The following is a 14,356-nucleotide window of genomic DNA, read 5'->3' as shown; positions in this document are numbered from 1 at the left end:
ATCTCGGCTTATTTCTGTCTTTACATGTTTTCAGCACTTAACACTTCATACGATACTTTCTTCTGGGTTTATGTCTGAACTGACACCCCGGCTTCATTCAGTAGCTGAACTTAAGCTGAAACATCCAGTCAATTTCTCTCACTACTTTATTTTAAACTGTCATTCTGACTAAAACATAATATGTCTCACTAGTATGTACAGCTGTTTTAGCTGTAAATGCTTTTTCAAAGTTGTTGATTTAATGAGGGCAGTTTTCAAAAAAGTATTAATTTAAATTATGCAGAGTAAAAATACAGTAAGAGTTTATGTGAAGATAATTGTATTTAATTTCTCGCTAACGTAAGAATAACTTCTAATTCATTATTGCTTTAGAAAACAATGTATACACTCAGAATTTAAATGTAGCCAAATGTCCAAATGTAAACATTCATACTGTGTGAAGAAAGAAGCAGAATAATGGGAAGCAAATGTCACAGATCATTTAATGCTACAACCCTGGAGCAGCACCGGCACTTTGAACGACATCATAGTCTACCAGCGTCACGTGGAACTGAAACAGCAGAAAAATGAGAGAGATTAGCGAGAAAGGTCAGTCTCACCATTCATCTGCTTCAACCTGCATCACTTCTAAAAGTGGTCCCTGTTCCTCGCTCATTAGCGTCGCCGCAGGGAAGGTGGGTGTAAAGTGGCTCGACGAGGCCGCGAACACCGTCCCCGAAGAGGTGAGAGGTATCAGGATGCGGGGAAATAAGCGGAGAGCACTTGACCCCCAGCGTGTGTGAGTGTGTGTGTGTTCATATTTCCCTGTAATGTGACCAAGCAAAAACTCCCTTTCCGTTCCCACGACAGTGTAGCAGAGACAAAAAGCAGAAACTCACACGTAGAAAGAATGTCATTGCAACACGGGTTCATCACCTCCATTAAGAAAGCGGCGGCTCATCCCTTCAGGAAGGGAGTCGATACACACACTCGCACACGGACACACACACACACACACGCACGCACAGGCACACACACACACACACACACACACACACATTCAAAGACATACACACACACGATTAACTAAGATGTGCATGTCTCAGCAACACTCTTCCACTCTTCTTTGACAGAGTGGCTCCTCTGGCATTTTAACCAAAAAGCAAAACAAATTCCACTCACGAGTGCGTCGTGTTTTATTAAACACACAAAAATGTGTAAAACAACACCTGCAGTAATCAAGCGAAAAAAAAAAAAAAAGGTCCCCAGATAATAAATACGGAGTCGATGGAGAAGCGGCAACAATAGTTACTCACTGACTTGCTGCTTATGCTTGTGCTTGTAAATGAGGCCCCTTTTGCAGCAAATAATGATGCGGCTTCACACAGTTTACTAGCTGATTTAAAAGGAGGCGGTTCTGAAGTACGACCCGGTGCCGGGTGCTTTTATGCCTCGTCTGAAACGGTCTCGCTAAACGCCGCTGCTTTAACACGTCTGGGTCCGTTTATGCGAAGCGTCTCCCCCCCGTCCTCCCCTCTGCTCCCCCCGTCTCCCCCTCCACACCATATGGGAGACCGATATGCAACATGTTTTTCGGAATGGAAAATTGATTATAAATAGATGATGTGAGGCATCCACTGTAATGATGGCGGCGAGCGCGAGCTATCAGCTGCACTGGTGCCGGGCTTTGAAGCTCTCATGCCTCGCCGCCGGTAAGCCTATATGCCTCCTGGGAGCTCTGGGGTCAACTAATGGGACCACAGCCATCGTCCCTCAGAAAAAGGCGAAAAACACATTTTTTTTCTATTCTTCATTCTCTGCACTAAGGACTTGGTTACAACAACTACACCTCTCACACATGCAGATGGGACCTCATGGCCGTGCGAAGTAATCAGTAACCAACCCGGCACATCCAGGGCCAACGCAAACGGACCCACACCTTGGAATCCCTCAATTTGCCTGTAATAAATTGCAGCGGGAAGCAGTCACATCGCTGATGTGCTGAGGGGGGTGAAATTGAAACCCGTGCGGGGACGGCGGCGCTGCTCTCGAAGAGGACAGCGCCGCGTGGCCTTGCCTTCGTCTGGCTGCAGAGATGGAAACAATGCACCGCTGCTGAATCCCTTTCTCGCCGAAAGCATTCGTCAGGCCGAGCCTGAACACCGAGGGGAAAGCCTCCACGTTAGAGGTGTCGGCTCTGGCCCCAGCTTCGTGTTCACGAATCAAAAATATAAACACAATTGACAACAGCGACGGCGGCATTGTCTGGTCCCGCAATTATTGAAGCAACAGAAAAGCTTTTAGAGAGAAATATGGAAGTGGAACTGCAGCATGAAACAGCCAGAGAAAGTCTTTACATTTCTATGTCTGTTTATATAAATCCCTCGGCTAAGTGACCTGGGTCTGTCTATATAGTAATGTAGCCCTAATGCTCCGAGCGCTCCTCTTTTTCTGCTGCATTAGTGCCCAGCTGAGTGGCGGTCAGCTCTGTTTGCTCTAACTGCAGGTGGAATCGGTGACATGCATTAGTTCCTCCCGGCGGAGGAGCAAATGCGAGCTCCCCGGAGTGCTGGGGGCCCAGACGCAGTGTAACTGGATAAAGGCGGACGGAGGGCCTCGTCTGAGCCACAAGTGGAAAGGCAGAGTGAATCTAATCAGAGTCCAACCCACAGCCGTGCAGACTGTGCGAAAACAGCGGCTCTGGATCCGAAAAGCTCTCTTCAGGTAATTTAGCCTCGGCTGGACCCAAACCTGTGTTATTCTGTTACTTCCTGTTCTTTCTTCAGCTTGGAGAAAATGGACATTTAGGTGAATTTAAAAAAGACATTATCTCGAAAAGATTTGAATTTTATATCACTGACATCTTTTTTTTTGTTTTTTCTAAAACACATATCCTTTCTTTCCTTCTTTATATGTTGCTCCATGTTTTTCACAAGAGGAACATTTCGGCGAATAGCTCTAATAAAGGAAGGATGAGTAGGATGCGGGCAGCAGATCCTTGTTTGCTCTCCCAGCGTGTGGGTATCAGATAACGCCGTGTGTGTTTTATTGGGTGACAGACAAATAAAGAACAGCAGACCAACATGTGGGAAGACAGACGCGGATCTAAAAAGCCTCCACTCATCCGCGAGTCGTGTTTCAGCAGGGCTGCCGTGTCCGATTGGACCCTGATCTCCTCCAGATGCCCCCGCAGGAAAGAGGCATCACTCCCACCTGCTCCACCACAGAACAACCAAACCCTGATAGTGTAATTGATTTGCTTATCTGTGTAGTTGCCTGGACTATTTGTACGTGTGTCATCTTTTCTGCTTCGTTTCTCCTACTCCTTGATTAAAACAGTATCTCCTCCCGATCACCAGTTCTCCTCGTACCCCCGTCGGTTGGGAAGAACAAGGGAAATATATGCATAACCCTCCGCTGACACACCGTCTCGTTTGATGTGGGATTCTCAAGCAGATGCCCCATCTCTCCAACGTTATTGGGAATATTAAAAGTGCCGCGTCGCTCTGTCGCTCTGACTCCTTAATGCGAACACACACAAACACCATCGCATGCAAAAGCCAATTCCATTTCCTGTTTCAGAAGCAGGCTCCACGGGCTTATCCTGTCATCCGAGAAGAATCCTTAAGGAACTGAGCACGGGAACAGATGAAGCGCTGCAAATACTGATCTTTTGCCATTTTCTACAAATCTACTCAAAAGGTTTTTGCTAAATCATATAATCTGGGAGATGTGACATTTTCAAAACGCTGATTTTCTGCCCCAGGTAATAAACTCTTTAGTTTCAATCATGCAAAATAGAGACAAACAGCAGTTGGTCACCTTTAAATAGGTGGAATCAGTTATACATGTACATGAAAGTAACTTGGGTTTTCTTTTAATTTATTTTGAAAGTTCAGTTTATTCTACTCGGTGTTGCCAGATCACAAAATCAGCAGCTACAGACTAGACCAAAAACTAGCTGACACAACCTTAACAATATGGTACATTTGTAAAGGCTGGGAGAAAGCGTATCTGACCTTGTGAAACAAAGCTGTAAATGCACATAAATTTAATTTACAAGCCAATTGCATCTCTGTAGTTAAATCAGACTTGTAAACAGTGGGAAGGAGGAGGCAGAGGAATAAAAAAAAGATAAGCAGGCCTTGAATTATCTAGGCCAGTCAAACTGAGGTGCGTTCAGGGACGGACGGCGTGGCTCTCGCTCCGGGCCAGGTCTTTGAGAAGGTCATGTGAAAGTGGAATGTGGCTGAGCTGGATGCTTGCCAGAGGCTGTGTTCAGTCAAGAAAGCTTATTTTTTCAAAACAAAGTGAAAACTGTACGCCACCTGGGAGGGATATTATTCCTTCTTGTTTCAATACATCTCAGGTTATTTGAATAATTGGATTTTTTTCACACATGACAAAAACCTTCCCCACTAGGCAGAGATCCCTGCTTTTTCCATCAGACATAATGAGAGACGGGGGCTTCTGAACACTGCAATACCGGACAAACAATTACCCAGCAATTACTACGAAGCTTTTGGAGATGCAGAGGAATGTATCACTCAGCAGGCAGCAGACAACGTGAGCTAACTCAGCAAGCGATATGCAAAGTAGGGAAATAATGGTGTAGAGTACCAGAGGAGCAGAGTGTCCAGTCAACACAGAGACATACGATAAACAAGACGCAAAAGGCGACGCATGGATGGGAAAAACCAATTTAGGGAGACAGGTAAATGAATCATATATAAGCAAAGAGACACATATTCGATGAGATAGGAATGTGAACAACAGCGTTCGGCGCTGAGAGCTGTCGAAGCCTGGGTTTGAGCCGAGCCAGTCTGGCGGAAGGCAGAACAGGTAGCGAAGCCTCAGCCTGGATCATGGATCAGGTGGTAATAAAGAGCACATCTAAACAAAATGATTACTTTTGTTCCCATATGAAGGGATTATTTCATTTCAGGATATTATGCTGGGGCGGATATTTTGGGCGAGACAGTGTAATAATAGCAAACTTACAGGTGAGCAAGAGCACCAGGTCCAGGGATTTGCGCAGTGTCTGTGTGGCGTATTGGTTATGCAGCTTTATCCAACCTGAGTCATATAGATGTTGCAGCGGGCGAGGGTTCAGAAGTGAGTGACGAAAAGCTTGAAGACAGAGAAAAAGATGCGAGAATATGGATAAAGGTTGTTCAGAGCGGCGGCTTGAATCTGATCTGAATGGAAGAGCTCCTCAGCACCGTGCTGAAGGCGGTACGAAATCTGATTCAAATCAAGTTTTAAGTGACTTCGCTATTAAATCACATTTCACGCTGACCTTTATAGTCACTCGAAAAGCATAACGCGGAGCACATGACGGTGACATCACATCTGGCTGCTCGCGGCTGGCCACAGAACACTGACGCACCACTGCAACGATGTCAATTCAGGAAGTATCTGTACGTTGCGTCTGTGCTTCTGGCTGCTGACTCAGACTGGTATTGGTCACTGTCCAGGAACTGTATCAACTGGTTACTCAAAACCAAAAAGCTAAAACAGAAACAAGAGCATCTTTCGCTTAAATATTTCACAGAAAAGCGAAATGAGAATATGTACAACAAAGCTAAAAACCACTTAAGGGCTTAACTGTTTAAACACTATTTCCTGTAAAGGTATCATAAACAAAACCTGATATTAATCTGAGAAGTAACCCTATCTGTCAAATGAGGTAGATAAGTGAACAGGACCTGTCAATCTGAAATGTAATTCAACTAGAAAGTAATGGAGGACTACAAGGACTTAATCTGTACAGTAGTTGTACTTAAATACATGAGTTGCTCCTTCTCTCTGAAGACATCTGCCCTGATGTTGCAATTAAAGCTCATGGGTCCTTCATCCAATCTGATTCTTGTTTTTATGATCTCCTCTCGTCAGTGCAAGGGTTTTCATCAACAGCGTCACCGAGCTCAACATCGCTTGTAAATGACACTAACGATCCCGGCCCCTTCACGTCAGCCTCTGGCCGCGGCTCGCGCTTTTTTTATGAGGTGTGAACATAAAACGCGAGATAAGGCGCGGGGAGGCGACGGGCGAGGGGTGGGGGTCCCGCGGTCGAGACCAAAATGCGTCATCAGCGCGGAGGCGCTGCGAAAAAGTTCAGTGCGGTCGAGGCGGCTCTGTGTTGTGTGCTGCTCGCCTGCTGGCAGCTGCCTTCGCTGGCGCTCGCAGAGGCTTTTTTTCCCGGCCGCTTTCACGCGGCTCCAAAGCAAACAGCAACGGCCCCCGGTTCCCGGCCGTAAAACTCGACCCGGCCTCCTCGACTGTACTGTGCGCGAGCACCGCGCGCAACAAAGGCTACAGGTTTCATGGTCGGACCGACACGCAATGCAGCAGGTAGGGTTTATATGATCCCACCTTATGTGCGGTACGAACTGCTGGGATGCTGCAGAGTTTTTCCCAGAATGCATTGTGACACGCCGGCAGAAACGGCTTCGAACCTCTAGGTGTGCGTTTCCCATGGCAGCTGCTCAATGACATTTGAGAAGCCGTATTGCTGGGACATGCACCGTCAGCCGCGCTACGCTGCTGAAACATGTGTCAGGCGGCGTGTTGTGCTGTTAGAAGCTACTATAGGCTCCACGCTGGAAGCTTGTTAGCCAAACTGGCTAACGATGGAAATTCTTCCTCCTCACTCCTAGTTTTTGTTTCTATTTTCACATCTGCCAAAGGTTCCAAGCGCTGTTGTCTAAGCTCAAATCAACCACTCGGGGGAACAACGTAATTTTGACATACGGGCCATGCTCACATGCAACATGTAGAGTACTGGCCCACAAAACCTCCAAAAGCCTCCAAAAGCCTCATGAATCACAGCAATGTTTCAAATCTGTCCAATCACATTTGAAAAAATGTTGTAGAACTGGATCCCGTTCTTGTGCGCTAACAGCCAACAGGAAGTCAGTTGGCCAGTTAAAGTCTGTACAGTTCATGCTCTCAGTCAGCTCAGTTGAAGCAGGAATCCAGTTGTAGTCGGACTCTGTGGGAAAGAGGACTTTTATTTTAGACTTTTATATTAGTGAAACGGTTTCATAGCAACACATTTCCACAAAAACACAGAGTGACTGTTATTTGGGCTCTCAGCGCTTCCAAAACACAAATGACCTACACTTTACAGAGAACCTGAAGGCATCCTACTGTGTGTGGACTTGGAGCTGCCACTGTTGCTCTGCTAACATGCTGCCTGTGCCACACTCTCTGTTTAGACCCCACAATGACATCTCTGCCTTATAAATCATAGAGTAACCTAATGTAACAAAACGCTAAGACACAAAATATGAAATCGCAAAATACAGCGTTTTGCTAATGAACGCGCTATTCACACAGAGAGGAACACAAGTCCTGGGTTTAACTGGATGTTTTGAATGTTTATGAGTCTCCGTCGTAAGTGGTTTGAATTGCAGAGCTTTTCAGAATATTGCAGCAATCAAAGCAGTTTCTTTTTATATACGTCGCTCGGTAAAGTACAATCAGACGGGGGAAACGTTAGTTCTCGCCGCCGCTGTTGAGGCGGATTACAGAGCAAACGTGTTTGTTTTGCTGTCGTCGACACAACAAGGTTGTGTTCGGAGGTGAAGCCTCAGAAGTTTGTCTCTGTGAACGACGGAGTCTCCGTGGACGCTCCGACAGCGGGAATTCATCATAGGCGGCACCGAAACGCTCCGTTTGACCTTCGGACGCAGGTGAGAGTTTTTCCGCGTGCAGCTTCTAATGCCACGTCTAATCCGTTGACTGGAATTTAACGACCCCGGCTCAAATGTCAAGGTATTATCTTTGCAAAATATACATCTCCAACGTGCATCCTCTCAACCGCCGAGGAGTGTTTATTTTTGGGAATTCAAGCCACGCTGCCAGAATGTGAATTGACTTTTAGATGTGTATATATAGGCTCGTTTTTTTTTTTTTAAGACACTTAACTCCAATTAACCTTCATTCTCCTAGTTGCCTCTAATCACATTATCCTCTGGTATTTGGCTGTATTTGTCTTTCATCGGCGAGAGGCCGCGTCCTCCTGCTCACGAGCCCGAAGAACGGTGAGACGGTGCAAGAACAAGCTTCTCCTTGTGCTGGAGCCTTCATTTGGCTGGAGAAGCAGTCTATGGCTTGCTCGCCTCGTTCCCCTCTCTCTCTCGCTCTCTCTCTCTCTCTCTCTCTCTCTCCTCATGCTCTCTTTTTAGCCCTCTTCCCTCTGAGCTGTGCCCTCAGGCCGCGTCCAGCGCCAGACAACGCCTGATTCATGCCCCCGGTCGCCCGCTGTGGTCAGCTGACTCCGGAGTGAACCTCGCCGAGAATTGATTCGGAGCCCTTCCAGGACGCCGATCACCTTTATTACACCGTGAATGTGTCTAAAAAGCGGGCAATCGAAGACAATGTAGGATAACTAAAGACAGAGCTTCTAATGAGAAATGGCCCCAATGCCATTTTTTTAGTTCAACGTGATTGCTTTTATAATTCATGTTAAAAGTAATAGGACATGATGTGAGTCACGAATTCCTTTAAATTAAAATCTCCTGATCTTTAGAGTCAAACAGGACGGTTTGAACGGAGGCTTCAACGTGTCGCACAAAAACACATTCCAGCTGTCAGATCCGTTAATGTATGAGGCTCCATATAAACCTCATTCTACCCGTCTGTCCCCTGCAGCAATTATAGGTGGAAAAACCTCACTTTCACTTAAAGCCTTCGACTCAAAACGCCGCCGTGATGAGCTGCCACATTCCCTGACACATTAGTGACACGTTTTCAGAAGCGATGCATGAAATGCAAAGGGGAGCTAGAAAATGTCACCTTGGTTAGTCTCAGAGTTTACGTTTCCACTCCTCTGTATTTATTTTACAGATGTGCTTACAAGCTGTGTTTCCTAATACAATATTTATATTGTGCATTCAGCAGACAAATGTGGTTTTGTGAATGTTTTAAGTGTGGGTTCGTGTCTGTTAACGTCATATTCTGACGGCTTTCATTGTACATTGCTGATGGGGTGAATAACTGTAACAGAGCTTGAAAATTGAACCTTGTATAACATTTGATTGACAGGACCCATATTAACTCGCACATATATGGTACTAATATTGAAAGCTCACTAGTATTTTAAGGTTTGTATCTACATTACATACAGTAACGGAACATGCCAAAGATAAAGTACCACTGTACAGTATACTGATTCAACTGGGTAACTCGGGGTCAGAGGTCACGTGTTGTTTTTTTACCTAATGTTTAGTCATTGATCACATCAATTGTCAGCCGTGCCCTGAGGTTTGACACGTTATGTAAAAAGCTGTTAATAAAACCAAAACGTGTAAATCGAGAGCATTCAGAGCAGCGTTCCCCGGCGGTGGGAGAAAAACCTGTGATCACAGAGATACGATTCAGTTCCCATGAAGCGCGGTGTGTTTACCTGTTGGGAGCGATGGAGCACTTCACACCCATTTAAATAATGAGAGCGTTGCAAAACGACGGTGAAGATAATTGTTGCTGTTATTGTATTTTATCGCTGGAAACACTTTTTAAATTGCCTTCTGCCAGGAGAGAAAGAGCAGGTGGCGCATTTCACAATGTAAACTGGACCTTATGTTGAACATATAACGCGACCCCCGAACGCGCTTCTTTTGTCGGACTTAGAATAGAATAAAATCTGTACCGGACCTTTTATTTAGCGTCATAATTGAAATTATGAGCCGCATTTTAAAATCACGCCTGTGATGGATTTGTCGCCACGAAGGTTGACAAGACGAGTGCGCGAGGTCAGGGAGCGACGTGGGAAACAACAGCCAGTGAACTAGAAAGAAACATGGCCGCCATGAATAATGCATGGCTGACAGGTTTATCTAATGCCACTGTTAAGACTTTTAAAAGCTCACAAAAGCTGTTTTTTTCCCCCTCCGGCTCCAAACTTAAACCAGCTTGGTTTAAATACATTCGCAGTGATGAAGCTTCTTAATGAGGCTCATCACAATACAAGAGGTGAGACGTGAGACGAATTGTTTCCAGAACAGGTATGTTTTTCTTTTAATTTTTAATACTTTAAACAGAGGCCAGCAAGTTCCCAAACTGTGCAGGCAAACGCACACGTACACACACACACGCGCGCGCACACACACACACACACACACACACACACACACACACTCTGGCAGACAACTCAAAGGGGAGCACTTACCGTCTGTGGACACTTGGTGGTCACGGCAGGGTCGAAGCGGAGAGTCCGACCTCACGACACAGCGCTCACATCGCGGTGCGGCTCCCACGCGTGAGAACGGAGCTGACGGGGGCTTGTTAACGTGAAGGCGGGGGTGAGGGAGGCAGGCTGCAGGCGCCGCTTAGTCAGGCCGCGGAGAGGCAGCGAGCGGAGGACGGACGGACAGACGAAACCAGGAGTAAACTCAAGGACGCCGGCGCTTTCTTCTGCCTCTTCCTCTGGTGTAACTCAAGCCTCGAGGAGCAACGGCGAGCGGACGCACGGAACCCGTTCCAGACCCGTCCTGCACCAGCGAACGAACGCCCTCCCTCCGTCTCCTCTCTCCGCTCCCCTGTTTTTCGGTATCGTTTAACTCTTGATTCCGCGCGGCCCCGGCGATGAGCTCACCGCGGGGCTCAGGTTTCAGCGCCATCGGCTGGAATGCGAGGGCAGCCGGCAGCACAGAGCCAAAGGTGCCGGCGGGGTCAAAGGCTAGCGGGGGGGGGTGGAGGGAAACGGTGCGGAGAGTGGTGTCTGTCATCTGGGGGAGTTCCAGCAGGGCCGTATCTGAGGCGAATGGAGTGCCGAGAACAAAACAGGAGTTACTGGGGTCGAAGGTCACGGATGTTGTGGGGCCAGGCATCATTTGACAGCTCTGGAGGCTACGGACTTGAGGACACTGAGTACATTTACACGCTCAGATACACACACACACACAGGGACAACATTTCCTAAGTGCCAGATTTATTGCTCACTTGAGTGGGACATTTTCCTTGGGGAGATAAAGCGTTGTGGAGCTGCTGTTTTCACATTTTTGCTGCCTTTGGTCAGACATGAAAAAAAAAATTACTAAAGATGTCGACTATAATCACAAGAACTTATGAGTGTTTACAATTTTACAAGCATAAAGCAGCAATTAAATACTTTAATTTCATTAGGACGAGAATGTAGTAAGTGAATGCATCAAGGACGGCATCAAAGTTTAAACCTAAAGATAGCGAGACAGCTCCAGACTTCTCCTTCTGCTCGTCGCAGTTCCCGGACGCCTCCGCACGGACATTTTTCAACCCTCGCCGAGGTAAACGCGAATGACCCGGCGCTCGAAAAAATAATAACGCGAGGTGACGAGGCGCGTTACGACGAGGCTGGCTAAAAAGAGAGGCCTCAGTCTGCGCCGCGCGATTGAAGGGCATTAAACCAAACCCGGCTCCTCTCAGTGTGACGGAATACATTTAGATCAGAAAGGAGCCCCTTCAACGTGTCATTGAAGCGGAATCAATACATTACAACCTCCAAAAACGTTGCATTGGTTTCACAGAATTTCCGTTAACCTTCTATGGACTAATTAAGAGTGATAGGGTAAATAATATCTAACACAAAGCAACTGTGTGAGAGAGAACACACCAATTATTTTTATATGGACAACACAAGGATAAGGTTGAGTGACACTGTGTTTTATGTTTAATGCTCGTTAATTGAATTTGTTTCACAAACACTGTACAGTTCATGAGTTTAGATGAACATCTGTGTGCTGTAGTCTTCCCATTTATTTTCAGACTGGAATATCCTATATTTCTAAAGTTATGGCAACAAGAAGTTCTATTTCCACTTTAAGGCCCCTTGGACGGCACCTCTGTCTGCGCCTGAGCTTAACTATCACTGACACTTGTTTTGTGGAGCCTTTGCATTTGCCTCCACAGAATGCAGGGTGATTGCAGGTACACTCTAAACTAATTACATGGTGTTTGTGCCACCTGTGGTGATGCAGCGGAGCAGGGAGGTGGACCCGCTAATTCCCCGACGTGACAGCGCCGGCCAATTACAAGGAGCCGACGAAGTGATGCATTCGGAGGATGTCAGTGAAAGCAACTTTCCTCAGAAAAATAACCGACTGAAGCTGCATTTATTAGTTTATTGTTCTGCCAGGCGACTGCTGCCTCTCTGTCTTTTCCTGTCTCCTGCTTTGAAGCATCCCCGCCGCCGGGAATGTGTGCTCTTTATTAGGGAGAGGAAGTGTGCGAATGAGCACTGCAGGGCCAACATCTCAGGAATCCTGATCCTCTTTCCCCTCATGGCACTTTTCACAAGCGCGGCCAGCTAATCGCTCACACTGATAGCAGGGTTCTGCGCGAGGCCCCGGTTCCTGGAAGAAAGGAGCCGGTCCCCCCCGCCGTTCCATCCCGGCTTGTGCGGCGCCGAGGAGTGGGGTTGCGCTCTGTTTGTGCAGATGAGCGTCGGCGCGGGCGCAGCCCTCGACGGCCGGTTCCCATGGGAACAGCAGCGATAGCAAACAGCTTGTTTTTGTTGTGTTTTCTTGGCACCGGTGCCACCGCTGGAAGCCGGACAGCCAGCGGGGAGGTCCGATATGCACAAACACTGCCAGGTAGGCCCCGTGTAGCAGGAATGTTTTCCCTACGACTTTCACATCCAAGTTATTTAGTCGTCCGGCTTCAGTGGAATTAAGTGTTTTCCAGCAGCAGCCGGCTCTTGATCCTCGGAGTTGATGTTTCAGAGCGCGGCTCTCGCCACGAGCTGACAGGCTGAACTTGTACTAGAGGGTTCACAATCCTCAGGTGGTTGCCGAGATCAGTTTTAGTCAAATGACTTCAGGTTAGTGTTACACTCCTCGGCACGGTTGGCCGACGCACACTTGGCTTTGGTTTTCACCTTTCTGCGTCTCCGGGGGAATTCCACCCTACACAAACAGGAAAATAGGCTTTTTTCCTCTGCGTAAAATTTCAAATGATAACATCGCTCAACTGGGTTAGATGCCTTCATTACCATATTTGTAACTGTAAACCTCTCATCCTGGGAGCGGGGGGGCGCGTGTGACGATGGACTGGCTAATGAAGCTACAAGCAGGACGGCAGCAAAGCAAAGTAAATGTATAAAAATCTTTAGACGTCAACCTCTAACTACTTAAATATGCTTCCACAGCTTTATGAAAACCAATAAAAGATTAATGCTGGACAAACAAAATCAATCACCATCTGTGTCCAGGAACAAAGAACAAGTCTCCCGCTGACCTTCAGACATCAAAGACACTCTGAACTTTTATTTCTTGTGATTTTTTTTTGTTTTGTTTTTATTAATACTAGAGGCACAGCGAGCGGAGGGAGCCCAAAACGACATTAAAGTGCGGGTTTGTGCAAACGGCTGCCTCGCTTTATGGTGTTTGGGTTCCTAAATGAAAACACACACCAGGAAAGCCCTGTCCAGGCTTCGTGCTGAGAGAGCGAGCAGCGCGGGAGCAAACGCCTCTCCTCTCTCGCCCGGGACGTCCGGGTAATTACATCATTTGGAGAAGGAATGAAAGCACTTTACAAGCGAAAGTACGTGAAATGCTTTACTGCTCGCGAAATTGCCAATTAAAAAGCAACACCTGGAACGCAGAGGCTCGGCTCAAACGGCCCGATCCCCCGAGACGCCGAACCAGTCGGTCCCTTGCTCCACACAGGCCCCTGGAGAATGTTTTTCTTTCCCCATTTTTTTCCCCCCTCCGTCTTTATTTGTCAAAAGTTGCCGACCATGCGCCTTCGCGCTGGCACACATAGCCCATAAGTCACCGGTGCCTGACGTGCTCTTAAATGTATTAATAAAGTCCATTTCCTGGGGCGAGCATGTGGCACAGCTACAATGTAAACCTGCTCATGGCACGCTGTTGAGAAAGAAAACAGCGCTGATTCTCTCCAGCTCCACCAAGTCACCGATATAGTAACCAACACGCACACATCCTAACCAGTGCAGTCCTACCCAGGCCCAGATGTGTTCCACTGGGTCCACCCCCCCCCCAGGAGAGAGAAACAGACCAAACTGAGCAAACAGTAAGGTGGAGAACAGAAGAAGGTCTTTCATGTTCCTCCAGTGCTCCGCTATCAATGGGAGACTTGTCTCTGGATCTCTGTCTCATGGTAAAATAAACATTAGTGTTATATTTTAAATCTTGCAAAATAAGTAGGTAATAGGACGAAGTACTGCATGTACTGCAGTTTGATGTAACCCAGGGGTAGTAACGCTGGTCATCAGGAGCCACAGGCCTGATTGGACCAGGTGTAAATGCCACAGGAGACAAAGACATTTTTATGGTTCACCCCCAGGGGAACATGAATATGCGTCACTAATATCAAATTGCTGCTTAGAAATAGTTTGGAGATCACTAATAACCAGTTGACAGGGTTCAACCTC

General features: G+C 47.0%; 1 protein-coding gene across 8 annotated transcripts in view; it reads right to left on the bottom strand.

Annotated features, from left to right (window-relative positions):
* The window catches only part of flrt2 (fibronectin leucine rich transmembrane protein 2), a 104,439-nt gene that overhangs the window by 22,151 nt on the left and 67,932 nt on the right, over positions 1-14,356 (bottom strand). Inside the window, exon 1 of one of the 8 annotated variants that reach the window (XM_029140667.3) lies at positions 10,154-10,511. The exons of 5 other annotated variants lie outside the window; for them this stretch is intronic. The gene's annotated coding sequence lies outside the window, so the exon portion shown is untranslated. Of the gene's footprint in view, positions 1-386; positions 551-10,153; positions 10,512-11,309; positions 12,867-14,356 lie in introns of those variants that run through there. 2 more of the 8 variants (XR_005897303.2, XR_008693863.1) reach the window with 2 other exon arrangements.

The sequence above is a fragment of the Betta splendens genome, chromosome 24, assembly GCF_900634795.4.
Source record: "Betta splendens chromosome 24, fBetSpl5.4, whole genome shotgun sequence".
Lineage (NCBI taxonomy): Eukaryota > Metazoa > Chordata > Actinopteri > Anabantiformes > Osphronemidae > Betta > Betta splendens.
Note: the sequence above shows the minus strand (reverse complement) of the source record. Positions and strands in the feature narration are given on the sequence as shown.